Below are 18,319 nucleotides of genomic sequence, written 5' to 3'. Positions count from 1 at the left end.
GCTTTTAGCCAAAAAGCACCTTCACAGTTGGCTACAACCCCATGCTCACGTGAAACCCAGTATAGCTTCGCAGCCAGGAAGCAGAATCCACACTGGAGAGGTTTCTCACTCTAAGATCCAACATAATACTAGGCAGGAGCCACACTAGGTAGATGAGACATGAAAAAGTAGGGAAATTTTTGGAAAAAAAAGGGGGGGGGAAAGACTGCAAACATGAGTGACATACATAGAATAGAGAATAGAGAGCTCAGAGCTGGGACTCCAGGTCACCTCTAACGTTGTCATGCTATGAACTATGCATTCTTCATGACGATGTGCATGAGGACTACGATACGGATATGTATAGGTAACAATAGCAAAATGAGCTCTGCCTTAGAGTTTGGATCTAGACCTGCGGTTCCCAACATGTGGGTTTCAACCCATTTGGGGGTCACATTTCAGACATCCTGCATATCAGACATTGTCATTACTATTCATAGCAGTAGCAAAATTACAGTTGTGAGGTAGCAATGAGAATGGTTTTATGGTTGGTGGGTCACCACAACCTGAGGAGCTGTATTCAAGGGTCTCGGTGTTAGGAAGGTTGAGAACCGCTGCTCTAAACTGTCCCCCAAATGCTTGTGCATGTAAGGCTTGTTTCTGGCTGGTGATGCTACTGGGAAGGGTTAGAAACTTTAGGAGGTGGGGCCTAACTGGAGGGGAGGAGGTTATTGGGCACATCCTCTTGGAGGATGTATCGGGTGTCTGGCTACTTCCTCTCTTTTCTTTCCACTTTCTGGCCAGGACAAGCAAGCATCTTCAATACGCTCCTTACCGCCTGCCATGGTGTTCTGCCCACAGCAGCCATGAGATTTCAGCTCTGAAACCAGGAGCCAAAGGAGATCCCTCCTCCTTTTAGGGCATCTTTCTCAGCCCTGCTCTCATGTGGGTGAAAGTCTGACATCGTCAGTAGTAGAACTGGGTAAAAGTCTGACATCGTCAGTAGTAGAACTGATCGACTGAAGCCTTTTGATAAAACGAGTGGGTAACATACCACCAAATTCTTCTGAATCAACCATTTATTATTTACAAATATAATTGAATGAATAATTTCAAAGACCAATTTTTGTACCAGAAAAACATCTACACAATTAAGTATCTAACTTCGAGGTTCAAGAAATAGTTAAATAGGGAGCAGCAAGACAGCTAACTGGGTAAAGAAATTCTCACCAGCCCTAACAACCTGAGATTGATTCCCAAGGCCCGCATGGTGGAAGGATAGAACTGACTCCTGAAAGTTGTCCTCTGACCCCACATGTGCACCTTAGCACTTGCACACACACACACACACACACACACACACACACACACACACACACACACGCACGCGCAAAGGCACATGCACATTAATTAAAATGTAACACAATTTTAAATGGGAAAGCAATTAAGTAACATTGCTGTTACAAAGACATATAACGCATGACAAAGGTCTCTGCTGCAATGCTGAGGAAAGGAAAGGAGATTCGCAGAGTAGGTGCCTTGTGTTACAACTTCATCACAACCCACGCTGCACACAGCTTTCACTTAACCTCTCCATGAACAGCGAGGACGCTGAGACAGAGAGTAAAGGGACGACAACCTGGCCAAATAGCACATGAGGGGTGCAGGTTAGTCAGACCCCTATCACCTAAGCCCCAAAGCAAGAACTGCCAGCCAGACCTTATCAAATTTACAAGATACTTCCCAGAGTTCCCAGCCTCACATTTTTATCCCCACGATTAAGTCCTCCAGCTCAGCTGATCCCTGCTCTCCCAGGCCTCACAAAGAGCACTCATCCATTAGGCCTGCTACAGGAAGAAGGCTCCAGAAGTTGTCAGCTGTGGGGAGGAAACAGAAGACTCCGCTGTGCTTCTGGCTGGCTTCCTGAGGATCCTGCCAGTATTTGGTTGGAAAACACACAGGACATTTCAGCTCTCCCTGTCCTAACTGCATTGGTTCAGACAAAATTAAGCACCCATTAACATCAAGGGTTTAGAGCTGGGAGGGGGGCTGACAAATGCCCAGACAAGACAGCAAAAGAAGACATCTTGGCACTCATGTAGATCATCTCCAGACCACAGGCCCTGTTTGCCCAGACTGTCCATTCCATTCCTCAGCTTCTTCCCCACACAGAAGGACCCAGGACCCTGCACTCTTCCCTCCGAGCTGGGTGTAGTGGCTTCTGGAGCACATTCCCGCTGGAGAGCCTGTCTCTTCCCGCTGAAAAGAAGAACCAAACAGGATCTTGCCTGAGAAGTCATCTCAGTACAACTGTTCCAGAGAACCATGACTTCAGTTAGGATCGTTACCTTAAGACTACATTTCCCATACTCCTTAGAGAGAATGCTGTGGGCAGTAGGCTGTAAATGATAGCATTATGAAGGACTTGCTGGGAGGCACAATCAAGGCAGCCTCTTCCTCCCTTCCTTTTCTCCTCCCTCATCCTGCTTCCTGAGAATAAGAGGTTACCCCTGGTAACAATGGCAGTCTCAAACTAGAGCATCCGGGCAGAGATGAAGAAGCAGCTTGGATCCTGACGGCACAGACAATGGCAGGACCCACCTTCTGATTTCTTTGAGACCATAAAACCCTGGTGTGGAGGAACCACTGTCTTTTTAAGATCCCTACTACGTGCAGCCTGGCCTCATTCCTGGCTGGCTCCTTAAATCCCATTCACTTTCTAATCTATTAAGAACTGAATAGAAAAATGAAAATCTAAACTGCCTTAACTTACTGAGGAAAAAAGATGTCTGTAAATTGAAATACTCTTATGGTTTAGTTATGTTGACCAACACAAATTCACCTTGGGCTCTTGAAACGTTTGGGGCCAAAGCATACAACAAGCCTATCAAATCTGCCCCTTGGCACCAGGTAGACATTCTGTTTTCCTGTCAGAAGAAAACATTATTCTACAAAGGAAGAGCCTCGGTGAACAAGCAGACACTGTTACAGCTTCTTTGGTGGTCCTGTTCCATCCAAGCTCCAAGCTGAACTCTGAATAGCAGCTTCCTTTGAACCTAGGCCAGCCGCATTAGCGGTCTCGGAGGAGTGGTCAAACGTTCACAGCTGACTTGCGTTCCAAGCCACTAAGCCTCCAGGCCAGGTTTCTTCTGTGGAGGGAATCCAGCTGGCCCTGGTCTTGTAAGTCATTGGCAGTCCCGCCCTCCCCATGCTGTTGTGTGAGGGGTACCTTTGTCCAGGAGCAACGGTGCTCCAGCTGGAGAAGCCTCAGAACCCCAGAAGTGTTGGGGGGACGGGGTGCTTGTTTAAACACAAATGGCTGGACTCCACCCCCCCGAGTTTCTGATTAGGTAGATTTTAGGCAGAACCCAAACATTTGTAACATTCATAAATCCCAAAAAGGAGCCGATATTAACCAGTCCAAGGAGTGTACAGGGAGGGCCCCTGTCCTGCGGGAAGAGGCATTTCTTCATTATCTTCTTTCTGACCTTTGGGAAATGTCCTAGCCCAGGTAGTGGAATCTGTGTGGCTGCCTGAGAGCACACGCCCAGGCCCTTCCTCTCTCTTCCTAGCGTCAGGATTCCCCTCTAGAGCATTCTCCCTTGCTTCCCCTGAGCCAATTTGTTCTGAGGTATCCTTCACAGAGTGGGAGAAGATAACGAGGTAGATTAAATAACTTATTTCTCCTGAATACATTAAAGCATGATGCTTTGTAATAACTTTTATCAAGTAATAAAAGAATGTTAAGAGAACAGACACATTGGGAAAAGTCATTGAACACTGGCTATGCCTGAGGCTCTGAAGGAAGTGTTCAATGGATTACTGTCGCCATGTCTCAAATGTAAAGCAAGCTCAGAAGGGTGAAGTCCTTCGCCCGTCAGTGACAGACTCAGTTCTAGCCTAGCCTGTTCTAACTCTCCAGTTATGGTGCTGTTTGGAAATGCTACTAATTTGGGCCTGAAATTAGTAAATAAAGTCAAAGTACTCACCATGCAAGCAGTGGCTGTGTGGACACACACACACACACAAATAAATAAAATCATAAAAGAAAATACTGTTGATTTTTAAATTCTACTCAAACATACTTTTCATTAAGGATGATCCCTCCCTGAGGAGAGAAAAACCTGGACACTTAGGGAGTTGGTCCTTACGTTATCAATGCCAAGCACAGATCTACACACAGTGTGTAACAGATTTGTAGCTCGTCTGTGTCCCTAAACACACGTGGGAGGGCCAGCCAGAAACAGTTGTCTGGGAAGGTTTCTGGCTGGGATGCTAATCAATGGGGAGAAAATGGAGAACACAGCGTTTGAGCCTTCTGACAAAGAGCCCATGCGACGGGAGAGCAAACACCGACTTACCCAGCTCTCAGGGTTTCTTCATGGAGCAAACCTGTCACCAAGGCCAATGACAACACCTACCATCTGTCCCTTGAAAGCCATGTGGTCCCCCAAGGGTGTCTTAATGAAGCCACTACGAGGAAGACGGTCCTACTCACCACTCTATTGTGTTGTAGAACGTGAAGAGATGGTCTCTATTGTGACATTTTTGGGGAGTAGAACATTGATGCTTATACTCTGTTTCTGTCCTCCCCTTAGCATCCTGGCTGTCCCCTCTGTCCCCTCCGATGGTCACAACTGTCCATAATACATGTCCCATAGCTCTCTCCTGCTTCCTACCACTCTCTCTTCAGACCTCCTCCTCTTCTCTCATGGTTCCCTTCCTGCTCTCTCTCTCTCTCTCTCTCTCTCTCTCTCTCTCTCTCTCTCTCTCTCTCACACACACACGAATCTCTATCCCACACATGATATAAAACGTGTACCATTTATTTTTCTGAGTCCAGCTTATTTTGTTTAACGTGATTCCTAATTTCAAACATTTCTCCGTGAATGTCATAATTTCAATTTTTTACAGTTGCTTAGAATTCCACCGTGATGCATACAGTATATTTTTATACGTTCACCTAATAATGGGACCTGTGTGAGCTCTGCATCTTGTCTACTATAAATCATGCCTCAATAAACATGGATTCCCCAGTGTCTCCTGAGCAGTGGAGCAGCTCCTCTGTTAAGGCATCTGCACACTGATTTCCATGGCTGCCACAGTTTATCTCCCATCGGCGGGAATAGGGGTTTCTCTGGCCCTGGATCCCTCTACCATCCACTCTTCTCAGTTTTCTTGATGATAGTCACCCAATATGGAGTGAGATGTAATTTCAAGGCCATTTTAATTTACTTATGTTTTTTTCCGTCGGTGTTGGAGTTTGAGGACTTATGTTACAGTCTTTGATTCATTTTGAGTAGATTTTTGTGCAGGAGGAGAGCGACTCTTATTTCATTCTCTTATGTGTGGAAACCCAGCTTCCCCACACCATCTACTGGAGGGGGCCATCTTTCTCTTTAATATATGATTTTAATAGACATAGAAACTGAACTTTGGAGACAATAACTGTCAACACTACATTTAATACTGAGCAGAACTGTGACATAGATCTGTAGGCAGAGTAATGACAAAGTCAGTCTTCTATTGCTGCGAGGAGACACCATGACCATGGCAACTATTATTGGGGCTGGCTTACATTTCAGAGGTTCAGTCCGTTATCCGAAATGCCAGCATGCAGGCAGACAGGATAATGAGGAAGGACCTGAACGTTCTATAGCCAGATCTGAAGGCAGCAGGCAGAGAACCCCTGGCTTGAGCATTTGAAACCTCAAAGCCCACCAGTGACAGACTTCCTCCAACAAAGCCGCTCCTATTCCAACCAGGCCACACCTCCTATTAGTGCCACCCCTGGTGACCAAGCCTTCACATCTATGAGCCTAAGGGGGCCATTCTATTCAAACCACCACACTGTCTGTGTCCCAGGGTTGGGCAGATGAAGTGAGCTAGCCCCTGAGGCCTCACTGGAGGTGGAGGGGGCTGAGCTGCAGAAGGCTGGGGGTGACACCCAAGAGAGGCTTGGCAGCTCTGACTCTTAGGACAGAAGCTTTTCTAATGTGTGACAGGGCAAAACAGATCCATGAACGAGACACTAGAGGCCTAAGAAGGCATGGGCTTCAACTGAGCCAAACAGTACAATCCTGGTAAACCTTTGGAATAGCAGTCATGTGCTAAGCACACTCCATGGAACTGCACTGTATATGACCCAAGAACGGTGACTCAAATGCATTAGCAGAATAAAAGACTTGATAACCCAACCTTACATCAACAGCCTCCTGTTACAACACAAAGTACCCAATATGATCACTGAAACTTTCATTTGGGGGAGGTAGCAGTTGGGGGTTGAGACGAGGTCTCACACTGGCCACACCAGGCACTTTGGGTAACCTGTGCAGGCCTTGAACTTATAATCCTCCTGTCCCAACATCCTGGGTACCAGCATCACAGGCAAGAGCCAATCCAGCCAGCTTCTAATGAAGTATTCTCACCAATGATGTCTAACGTGAACCTAGCCATGAGAAAACAGCCCAGCACCCCCAGCCGTGGGACATTCTAGAATACAGCCGGCCTGAACTCTTCGGGAAAGGCAATTTCACTCTTTCTTTAAAAAAAATCAAAGTTGGTGATGCCGTTTACACAAAAGACACTGAGAAGACTAAATTCAACGCGTAAACTTTGATTAAAGCTCGGACATAAAACACATACAAATATTTAAGAACGGGATAAGTGGGGTAACACGATATTAAAATGTGGATCAGATGTTGTTAAGCTGTTGAAATCCTTGTTGTGGTGGTAATACTGCGGCTGGTTAATTGTTTATACAAACCATCTGCTAAATATTTAAGAGTCAAAGTGTTAAGATTTCTGCCAATTTTTCTTTCCCAAATGGCTTGGGATAAAAGAAATACAGAGGACAGATGAGGGAAATGTGGTAACAATGGTAATTCTCAGAAGGGACTGCGGTTACGCGGTCACCCTCCTCTCTCTCTCCTTGGTTAGCCTCAGCTTGCATGACCCATCATGCAGCAGCAGGGTCAGCTCATGCTGTCCTTTGAGTCCTCTGTAGGCTAAACATCTCAGCCAGTGTGCAGCCACACACCTGAGGCAGCTTCCTTCCCATTCCTAATCTGAGGTCCTGATGTCCCTAGACTAGCACATCACAGACTTCAGAGGACACACAGTCTAGAAGTTTCTGATTCTGAGGGTTCAGAATTCACATTTCTTTTGGGAAGCTTTATTATGATGTGTGGCACACATGTGCATTATGTGCACGGGTGCCCTGGGAGGCCAGAAGAGGACATCAGACCCTCCCTGGGGCTTGAGTTACAGGCAGCTGTGAGAGATGCATGTGCTGGAAAAGAGAACAGAATCTCTTGTACAACAGCAAGAGCTCTTAGCCATTGAGTTGTCTCTCCAGCCCTTAGACTTCATTATTTATAGCACGTGCACAGGTAAGCTGGCCAGGGAGCACAGTGTGAGAATGACTGCCCAGAGCCTAGAGACCAGGGACGGCCACTCCTAATCCACACACTCCAGGTATGCTGTGACCACCGCTAGATGTTCAGTCTTTCCTTAGACTGTCATTGCAATGTGGCAATGTTGCCACGAGGGGGCAGCAGGCCTCTGTGTAAAGTAACTCCCTTTAGGCAAGCAACTTGAGCCTCAAGAGCCCTTTACAGAATTTCAACGTTCTGCAGAGGGTGCTTGTAGCAACAAGGATCAGAGTACAAACATCCTTTACACTGATTAGTGTCCCCATATAGCGCCTCGCCTGACGTATGCAAGTCCAGAGGTCGCAGAACATCGAAACCTCTGTGTGACAGAGGAAAAAAGAGTTCAGAAAGATTTTCCCAAGCCCAGAGGCTGGGCCAAGCCTGAGCACAGGTGTTAGCCCTCCAGCCTGTCCCAGTACCATAGATGTGACTTCCCGATGGTTAACTACCCAGGGAATCCCTCCTTTTCTTCATGACCTGCCAATCATACACACATTTCTCTTTACAGAGAAATCAAATAACTCCCAGTGAAGCAAAGATTTGAACTCAGGTCAGACTCAGATCCCACCTGCTGCCTCCCCAAAATCATGTGTCACCAGGACATGTACTGAGCAGTGCTTGCAAGCAGATCTGTGGCAGAGCGATGTGTGTCCTCAAGTGGCGACCAGTCTAGAGAAATTCTCTTTCCAAGTGCCCCAAGAAGGCTACCAGGTCGTAATGGCCACTTATTCCATTTTCAACAGAACCTAGACAGGTTAATCGGTTTGCCCCAGACCTAAGAACAAGAACTAGTGGACCAGAGATCTATACCTACACTGACTGTGTTATTATTATACGTCTCAGCCCTGAATTTTCTGAACAGAAACATTGGGGATAAAGGATGATCCTAAGCATGTAAGACATTCAGTAAATGTGATCATTCCATCAGCTCCCAAGGCCTCCCCTGCTCAGCCCTGCCAGCCCTCCCCCAACCTGCCAAGCTTACAGTCTTCTCCAAGAATGGTCCAGAAAAATAAGATCACACTAGGGTGCACGCAGAAACCCCCTTGATGAAGAGCTACTGAGAAAAGTGAATCCTTTCTGTGTGACTTTCACTGGTCTTCATCCACTACCACTGAGAGGCAAGGAAGAAAGGAAGGAGCTGAAGCCAGATGGGGCTGGAGGCTACCTGACCTGCTCCTGTTGGGTCCCCTTGCCCAGGCAAAGCCCACTCCCTACGCAGCCCTTTTATCTCCCAGCAGATTCTAGTCCTCAACCTGGTTCCCCGTCCCCGCAGCTGTCACTCCCCACTGACTATACCTAGAGAGTCCCTGATCTGCTGTGCACCTCCTAAAACAAGCACACATGCTCACACGGGAGGTAGTGGAGAATGTTGTTGGCTTGAGAACCCTGCCAGCCTTAGCCTCGCATGCACAGAACCAAGGCAAGCAATTTTTTTTACTTTACTTTTTATTGAAAATAGATTGTTTTGCACACAATATAATCTGATTATGGCTTTCCCTCCCACAACAACTCCTCCCAAACTCTCCTGCCTCCCAAATAGTCTCTCTCTCTCTCTCTCTCTCTCTCTCTCTCTCTCTCTCTCTCTCTGTGTGTGTGTGTGTGTGTGTGTCTGTCTGTCTGTCTGTCTTTCTTTCTCTCTGTGTCTCTGTCTCTGTCTCTCTGTCTCTCTCTGTCTCCCTGTCTCTGTGTGTGTGTGTCTGTCTGTCTTTCTCTCTGTGTCTCTGTCTTTGTCTCTCTCTCTCTCTGTGTCTTTCTCTCTGTGTCTCTGTCTCTCTGTCTCTCTGTCTGTGTGTCTGTCTGTCTTTCTCTCTGTGTCTCTGTCTTTGTCTCTCTCTCTCTCTGTCTCTCTCTCTCTCTCTCACACACACACACACACACAAATATCGAAAGACTAATAATACAATAAAATTTAAAACATACCATAATAGGACAAAACAAACAGAAGAAAAAGAGCCAAAGGAAAAAATACAGGAAGCACATATATAGACAGAGACTCACAGGTTCATAGACACAGGAATCCCATAAAAACACAAAACTAGGAACCATAATATACATGTAAACAATCTGTAAGAAAAAGACCCTGACAAGGTTTTATAAAATAAAGAATCTCCAAAACTCACGTCAACTTCATTTTCTGTCAGCCTTCTACTGATGGACGTGGTACCCACCATTCGGAGTGGTTTGTATACCCAGTGAGACCCCCTTGGAGAAAAGGAATCTTTCCTTTGTGAGCAATTATCAACTAGAAACAGCTTCTGGCTTGGGGATGGGGCTGTGTCCACTTCTCTGGGCACTGAGACCTCACCCACAGCTCAGACCTGTGACCTTCTGCATGCTGCCATGGTCTTACAAGTTCACATGTGCTTTGTTTAAACCGTCCTGTTTCCTTGGCGTTCTTTATTCCCTCTGGCTCTCACCATCTTTCTGCCTTCTCTCACTTTGCACACTGTCCAACTCTGAGTCTCTGTTCTCATCTTCTTCAGGAAGAAGCTTCTCTGACAATGGCTGAGTAAATCACTGATCTATGAGTATAACTTAATGTCACTAGGAGTCACTTTATTGCTACCCGCCTTTAGTAGAACAGGAGTATTTGGTATTCCTCTAGGTCCCTAGTCTACCTAGTCTCTGGTTCTTGGCCACTACCAGTGTCAGGGATGGGTTCCATCTCATGAAGTGAGCCTTAAATCCAATCAGATAGTGGTGGTTGCTCCCATAATCTGTGCCACAATAGCACTAGCGTGCCTTGCAACATTGTTGCGTCATTGTTGGCCAAAGGGTTTGTACTGGGTTGGCTTTACCTTTCTTTGGTGGCATGCAGAGTACTTTCCTTCTAGTACAGGAAAGTACCACGTTACCAGCTCAACTTCTCCAAGTTCAGTGCCTTGTGCAGGTGTTGTCTTCCGCATCAGGGCCTTCCTGTCAGCCTGTGGAGAGCAACCAATAGCTGTAGCAAAAGACTGGTTTGCTCAGGGGTTTCCAAGGGACTTCTTTGCCTAAGAACTCAATTAAATGTAACCCATTCTTAAAACTGGGGATTCATTTGGTGATGAGAGATGTCTAGTTGGGACTTTATCTTTTCCAATTATTTGCTGACTCTGTATTTCTTCTGCTTATATAGATATTTTAGTAAACTTCTACTGCATTGGGTTTTCATATGATCCTTCAAATGGCCCTTAGATTTATCTATGGGACAAACCCTTAATGTCTCTGGCAAGGCAGCATTTTCTTCTCCTAGGATGGAAATAATAACTCTAGGGTCTTGCTACTTTATTCCTGGGCTTTAGTGATTAAACAAGTACAGGTTGAGTACCCTTAGACTGGAAATCTGAAATCCAGAATTCTCCAGGATCTGAAACTTTTTAAATGCCAAATGATGCCGCAAATGAAAACTTCCACATCTAACCTCATATAACTACGTAAACATAGGACTTAGGTCCCAGGGTCACCCAGTCTTCTGTGACACATGTTGAACAAATATGGCATCATCTGGTGGGGTTCCCAGTTATATAGACATATGCATGTAGATTTATAACATCTAAAAGGAATGATGAAGGAGAGGTATAGTGATGTCTCTTATATTTAATCAGTCATTGGACATAGGGTGGGGTAGGAATATTAACTCAGTGTAGGATTAGGAATTACTAATGTGACTGACATACAAAAACCTGAAATGTTTTCGTTTTTGATTCATCGATAAGAGGTCTCTGGAACTATTTTAAAAATCCTGTTACTTCAGGTGCTTCTGAGCCGATACCTGGGGCAAGAGGATTCAGAAAGGTGAGGAATACCACATGCCTGTGGAAAGTGGAGGAGGCAATCACGGTGTGAAGGAACAGCTTAAAGTCCTGTGGCTCAGTCACGTTCTCAGAAGAGAAATGTTATCAAAATACACCCCCTTTCCTGACCCCAAACCCCTGAACAGTCCTTCTATAAGCCTAGAATGAAGATGTTCTAATCTGTGCTTAGAAAAATAGGTCCCAGGCCAAGGTGAGGCCAGCTGAGTGTCCTAGCAAGACCTTCCCACATTCTGTGTCTCCTCTGCCAGACTTGCCAGAGGGCGTGGCCTGCCCCTACTCCTGCGCCTGCGCCTGCGCCTGTGCCTGTCCTTACACAGGCCGGTGGCTAACCACAGTTAGAGACGTCTTCCGGGTAATCCCCATCTTCCAAGACTCCTCTGGGACTCCTCATCTATCCTTCCTTTGCAAACGGAATTGTGCCTCTACCTTGCCCCATTGGGCTCTTACCATAATATAGTCCCAGAGTTATACAGGCTCCGTTTGCACATCTGTTTCCTCACTTTCAGAATCAGTGTTTTAGACCATTCTGTATCCTCAGCTCCATAAACATCGTAGAACCTCATTAAATGTCAACTGAATGAATGAAATGGAGGCCTGCTGCCTGTTTCTCAATTAAGCCTCTTGCTTCAGTCTTTCCAACCTGAACCTGACCTGAGCCTGACAGAACAGAACCAAAGGTTAACTCTAGCTGTATAGCCTTTGCAAACTTGGTCGGGATGCCAGTTACCGGCCCAACCGCTAGAAGCCGTTCTGGGTAGTGACTGCACAATAGAGTCATCCTCGGATATTTACAAATGCTCAGGCCACAGCCTAAATCGAAAGCCCTGGGGCCTCCGAGATGAGGCTCAGTGGAGCGGACCTACCTAGCAGGTGCAAGTCCCCAGCACCAATCATCAATCAGTCGACGGATAAGGATAAATGACCCGAACATGTTTCAAGCTCCCCAGATGATTCTAATGGGCCACCAAGGCTGAGAGTGTGTTGTCTTAGCAGAAGGCAATTTTGGGTGCGGAAAGAATTCTCTGTTCAAACTCACATTCATTTCCTAATCTCTCCAGGTGTGGACTCCCAAACCTTTTCCTCGGAGCTACATGCACATCCACCTGGAAGCCAGCTTAGCATTTAAGCCCACCCAAGAAACCATATGTCAAAATATTTAAAAGTTATAAATTAGGTAACAAACTTTTAAGTAGAGTATGTCATTTCCTCCCGGCTTGATAAATTTAACTTTTCTAATGTCAAGATTTAAAAACACGTGCAGAAAAGTTCTTTTGTACAAGTTAAAAAAGAGAAGTAAAGCAACTGATTGATTATGTGGGTCTGGCTGTTCGTCTCAAGGAGTTGATGATGTTTGGAGACTACTACAATGTAGCACAACCAATTAATATGAAGTTATTCCACAGTAGTTTTGTCTCTTAGGGCGTCACTAGTGACATACTTGCCACGTGAGCATGGTGGTCTGACCTCAGATCTCAGACACCAGGCAAAAGCCAGACATGGCGGCATCATGTGTCAGTCACCCTAGCACTGCAGCTTACTAGTTAGCTAGCCTAGAAGAACGAGTGACCTCTGGATTTAGTAAGAAACCCTGTCTCGAGAACTACATTGGAAACAAACTAGCTAGACAGTTCAGCAGTTAAAACCATTTACTGTTCTTGCAAAGGACCCAGGTTCAGTTCCCAGCACCCACTTATGACCTCAGCCTCCACGTGACTTCTCACAACTACCTGTCACTCAATTCCAGTTCCAGGGGGTCCAATGTCCTCTTCTGGCCTCTGCAGGCTCCTACATGTATGTGCTGCACATATACACACTCAGGTACACACACATACATACATACATACATAAAATACATCTTAAAAATATAAGATGGGCAGTAATTGAGGAAGACAGTGGACTATTAACCTCTGAATTCCACATACACACCATACACACATACACTCACCACCTGCATATGTAACACATGCCAACACACACACACACATACACACACACATATTTTAAAGTCTGGTTGCTGTGAAGGTGGCTCCGACAACAAAATACCTGCTGCACAAGCATGAGGACCTGAGTTTGAATCCCCAGCACTCTTGTAAAACACCAGGCATGGTTCACATCTGTAACCCTATAACTAGGGATGGTGAAGACTGGCAGATAGCTAGAGCTTACTGACCAGACAGTCCAGCCAACCAGTGAATGTAAGGTTTACTGAGAAACCTTGTCTTATAGGGAAGGCAATATGGGAAGACAGCCTATGCTGAACTCAAGCCTCCACATGCATTCACACGCAAGTGCACACATAGCTACATGCATATATCCACATGTAAATATGAACATATATACATAAACATTATAAGAACATAAAACTATATGTATCGTCCATCATTTCCTCAACTCACTATTCATGGAACTGCAATTAAAAAAATTTTTAACAATGCCAGATTTGGTCAACTTAGAAAATGCTCTAATAAGCAAGATTCAAAATGCCAAGAAAATACTGAAAGCCATAGTTTGATTGGAAGTAAGCCATAATTTTACCAGTCAATCTCAAACATTATAGTAATACCATACAGACTAAATTGCAAATAACAAGATGTTTACATTTCACTGTAGAAATTATTACGATTTGCATAGAAACTTTTAGCTTTCCCTAGCACAATGTCTAAATGGATACACCACTTTCGAAGTGCTTTTTTGGGTTTTTCTAGAGTAGGTTTTGATAAAGAAACCCCTGTTGAGTGGTGGTGGCACATACCCCGGACCCCAGCACTCGGGAGGCAGAGGCTGGGGGAATCTCTGAGTTTGAGGCCAGCCTGGTCTACAGAGTGAGTTCCAGGACAGCCAGGGCTACGCAAAGAAACCCTGTCTCAGAAAAAGAAAAGAGAAAAGAAAACCAAAAACAGCACTTGCTGGCTTTATTTGTTCGTGTTTCTTTTCAATCAAGACAACCCCTTGATAACGGAGAAAGAGCCCTCTTAGCGCAGTCTCCAGGGGTGTGACTGGGAGTCTCTTCCTTCACAGTCATGCTGCCTGCCTTTGGGGCACACGGTATTAGCACGCCTGCAAGAAAGCTGGGTATACCCACAAGTGTTTGTATCTGCCCTCTTCACCATGCAAGGTGAGCTTGTCTGCCCTTTGAGCCTTTGAACAGATGATCCTTGCCTTTGAGTTAAGTATACCCAAAAGTGTGCCCACCATCTTTCCTTTCGAGCCTGTGGTCTTAAATTGAGCAGGCTCAGAAACATACAGGTTCCCCAAAGTACTTTAAAAAAAAAAAAAACAAATGAGTGCATACTGATCCCCTGAACAAAATCCCCATGCTTCCTCTGCCCAATAAGAGCATTGCTTTGGAAACAACTCCTTACCTGCAACAGGTAATAAATCTCTCTCCTGCCTTTCGTTTTTCAGCCATGCCCAATCTGACCTCGTACCTGCCCTGTTGTTTGCCCCCGAGCTCAGTAGCAAGGCAAATGCTCTGTCTCGCCGTGAAGTTTTGCTTGCAGATGGCTGAGTTTTTACTTTTGTTATCTATCTGGGCAGCTCTTTTTCTGCTTAATGATCTTGCTCCAGATTTGACATTTATTTTTAGAATATACTTAAAAGTCAAATAAAACTTAGAGCACTTCGTAGGAGGCTTGTTTATTTGTGATCTTCTTGCTGTGTGGTCCAGTGTCTTAGGTTTTCCATTGCTATAAAGAGACATCATGGCCAAGACAGCTCTCATAAAGGACAACATCCATTTGGGGCTGGCTTACTGGTTCTGAGGTTCAGTCCGTTATTGTCATGGCGGGAATCATGGCAGCATCCAAGAAGGTATGGCACTGGAGGAGCTGAGAATTCTACATCTTGTTCTGAAGGCAAACAGGAGAAGACTGACTCCCAGGCAGCTAGGACAAGGGTCTCAAAGCCCACCCTCACAGTGACACACTTCCTCCAACAAGGCCGCACCTCCTAATAGTTCCGCTCACTCCCTGGGCCAAGCACATTCAAACCACCACATCCAGGTTGCCCTCAAAGTCACGATCCTCCTGCCTCAGCTTCCTTTATGCTAGGATTACCGTCTTTAACACTACGCCAAGCAGTGTTCAGCATTCATCTTGGTGAACTTTTGCCAATGGTAGTTATTAAAAAACAATGGTTCAGAGGTCAACACTAATCCTACTTCCAGCCAGAGGCCCTGCTTAGCTTTCTATCTGAGGCTCTTCCTTGGTTTCAACGTCTTTCACGTCTTAGCTAAATTCAAATCCACTGGCTTTAACAGCATTTCATTGGAATGCCCTCTCTGTGTACCAAGCATGTTCCTTCAGTACGATATCGATTGTGTTTAACCGAAGTGTTCCAACTTTAGAGCCAGTGAGATGGCTCACTGTGTAAGGTACTTGCCAGCAAGCCTGAGGATGTGAGTTCGATCCTTGGACTCCCATGGTGGAGGGAGAGAACTGACGACTGAAAGTTGACCTCTGACCTCCATGCACATGCTGCAGTAGACATACACATGAGAAAGAAAGATGTGGGCAGGCAAGGAAGGAACAAAGGAAGTGCTTCATCTTCAGAGGGACCTGAGAGCAGTGTGCACCATTGCTGAACTGTCCCAAGCAACACCACCAACCTATGGAGAGAGGTGAAGTTCTCCTTGTTAAAATGGAAACCATTGCTCAAAGAATGCTTCCACATTTTCAGCCAAGGCCTGGAGCATGTATCTTTTTCTTTAGCAACCACAAGACATCAATAAAAGCCAGCCTTCACCATCCTTTGGAACCCGATGGCTAAACATTAAAGGCATACTTTCTCAGTTGACAAGAACTATATGTTTCACAGCGGGTATTAAAATAAAATCAGTGAAATTTCTGTGTATTTCAGGTTCCTTGTTTGCTTCTGATCATGTAATCTCACACGTGTAAGGCTTCGCCATGACCTCTGATGCATTCTACCTGAACTGTGTAGACACAGACTTCTAAACTATTATATAGGCTTGCCCTTCAATTGCCTATGAAAAAGATGGGTTTTTTTTAATTCAATTTATTTAACAGCCTTATCCGTCTTTTCAGAGCCTTCTGAGAACTTCTAAACCTTTTTTTTTCTGGACAATACAACCAAGACAGTTACAATTTGTTTAATATTGATAATTTATTAAGTGGCTTCTGAAGTTTATTCATAATGACACTTTGCATGTTTTTTTTACCATATAGAACTGAGGGAAACGAACACTTTCATATTTAGAAAGCTTGGCTTTTACAAATACCTGTTGCAATAGAACATCTTTTCCAGTTCCCAGGTCAAAGTATATATTATTTCTTCTACAGTAAAAAAAAAACAAACAAACATTTGATACAACACTGGCACAAAATACTCCCTAAGTGTGAATTTTGTCTCCAGGAAACAACACTGAGCCCTCTCGTCTTTTTCCACAGTGTTGAGATTGAACCTAGGACCACAAGCACATCGTGCCAACTATGTAGAGCAGGCTGGCCTTGAACTCAGAGACGTGCGTGAATGACACGTGATGTCCCCAGCCTTCTTACTGTTTCAGAGTTTATTCTGAGATAGGGGGTCTCATAGATTTTTTTCACAGGCTGCTGGTGAACTCATGACATAGCCCTAGGCAGTCTGGATTTATTATCCCCCTCCCTCAGATACCCTAATGTTGGCAGTCACTGGTGCATACCACTCAGCTTAACTACCTTTATGTTATTTTTCTCCTTACTATAATTCTACACTGTGCACATGGTTACCTCTACTGTCCCAGACACGTTCTGGCCACAGTGAATGGTTCTCATCAGGAGAGGAGCTATGTACTTTCTAGGAACTTTCGACCTGGAAAGAGAAAGAAGTCAGTGTCAGGTTTTCTCTACAACCCTCTGAGTCAAGGAACCCGAGGTCAATGATGTGAAACTACACAGTGGCCACCCAAGGAAGGCTGCAAGCTGCTCAGTGCAGTCAGCAATCTTGTTTTCAACTACTCCAGACTTTCCTTGTACCCTTCCCCAAGATACACAGGTTTCCACCTACACTTTATCTAAACTCCATTTGAGATAACCTGCTCTGGATCCATTGTATGTCACTTACAACACACACACAACAAAAAAATTCTAATGTACGAGGATGTACCCAAGTTTTATACATTATCGGGGGTTCATGGGACTTCCGCACTTTCTGAATTGAAGGAGAGGATTTTAAAACCTTCAGTTCGTGTTTGAGCCACTTGGGAGCAAACTCAGAAACATTTTGTGTTTGTTTGTTTGTTTGTTTATTTGTTTGTTTTTTCCCTAGATTAGCATGGAGTTCACTATGTAGAGAAGGCTGGCCTCGAACTTATAGAAATGCACTTGCCTGTACCTCCTGAGTGCAGGGATTAAAAATGGCATGGACCATACCCGGTTTTTCCTGTTCTCTACAAAGACCCCAAGAAGCTCTGTCCTGATTGGCTCTAATTTTAGAGCTATTCTGTCAGTGTCCCTTACAGCTTGTTGATTATTTACCTCTGTTCCTCCGTGAGAGTCGCTTGTGTGCTTTTCTGTGAAATTCTTTCTGAAATTCCTCCCTGGTTAGAGCTGCCTTAAGACTGGCAATAACTGTTACAGAATTCACAAAGCATTTTGCCTTTGAACTTAAGAGCCAATTTCCACAACGTCTTTTTCCGACTGAAAGAATTCTGGTGTGAAACAAAATGTTCAGTGCTGTGCCATGTTTAGCCAAGAGGAATAAATCACTTAGATGAGAATGTGCCGGGAGGAAAGAGTCAGTCAGAGCCAGAATCAGGCTCCAGGGAGCCAGCAGAGCTCGAAGGCCAGGGCTCTCCCTCTCTTCCCACTGGGCTCGTTTTACAGATGGAATTTTCTCCTTGTCACCCAGACAGGCACCAGCTGCACCTCTTGCTTCTAGGGTCTCAACTTGATAAGAACCGCCTTTTAATTTCTCATTGTTTTCATCATTAACTAGACCTGTCTGAAGTAAGTCATTTGCAAAGCCCTGAGTGGCAATGTCACGTGGGAGGCGCTGAGAGCCGTCCAACTCACGCACTTCCCTCGTTTCTCCAGGGTCCAGAGATCTGTGTAGATCTCGCTCCGCGCGCCCCCGCCCCCCGAGTTTCTGTTTCTCTTAAGCTTCCGA

The 18,319-nt window shown here is 45.2% G+C and overlaps 1 long non-coding RNA gene across 4 annotated transcripts in view; it reads right to left on the bottom strand.

Annotated features, from left to right (window-relative positions):
- LOC148005069 (uncharacterized) overlaps positions 1 to 14,739 on the bottom strand; it is a 57,122-nt gene extending 42,383 nt beyond the window's left edge. Inside the window, exon 1 of one of the 4 annotated variants that reach the window (XR_015622767.1) lies at positions 14,575 to 14,739. This is a non-coding gene — a long non-coding RNA (uncharacterized LOC148005069). Of the gene's footprint in view, positions 1 to 4,340; positions 4,478 to 14,574 lie in introns of those variants that run through there. The other 3 variants (XR_015622766.1, XR_015622769.1, XR_015622768.1) reach the window with 3 other exon arrangements.
- Between the last annotated feature and the right edge of the window lie 3,580 nt (positions 14,740 to 18,319).

This window comes from Rattus norvegicus, chromosome 6 (genome assembly GCF_021556685.1).
Source record: "Rattus norvegicus strain SHRSP/BbbUtx chromosome 6, alternate assembly SHRSP_T2T, whole genome shotgun sequence".
Taxonomy (NCBI): Eukaryota; Metazoa; Chordata; class Mammalia; order Rodentia; family Muridae; genus Rattus; species Rattus norvegicus.
Note: the sequence above shows the minus strand (reverse complement) of the source record. Positions and strands in the feature narration are given on the sequence as shown.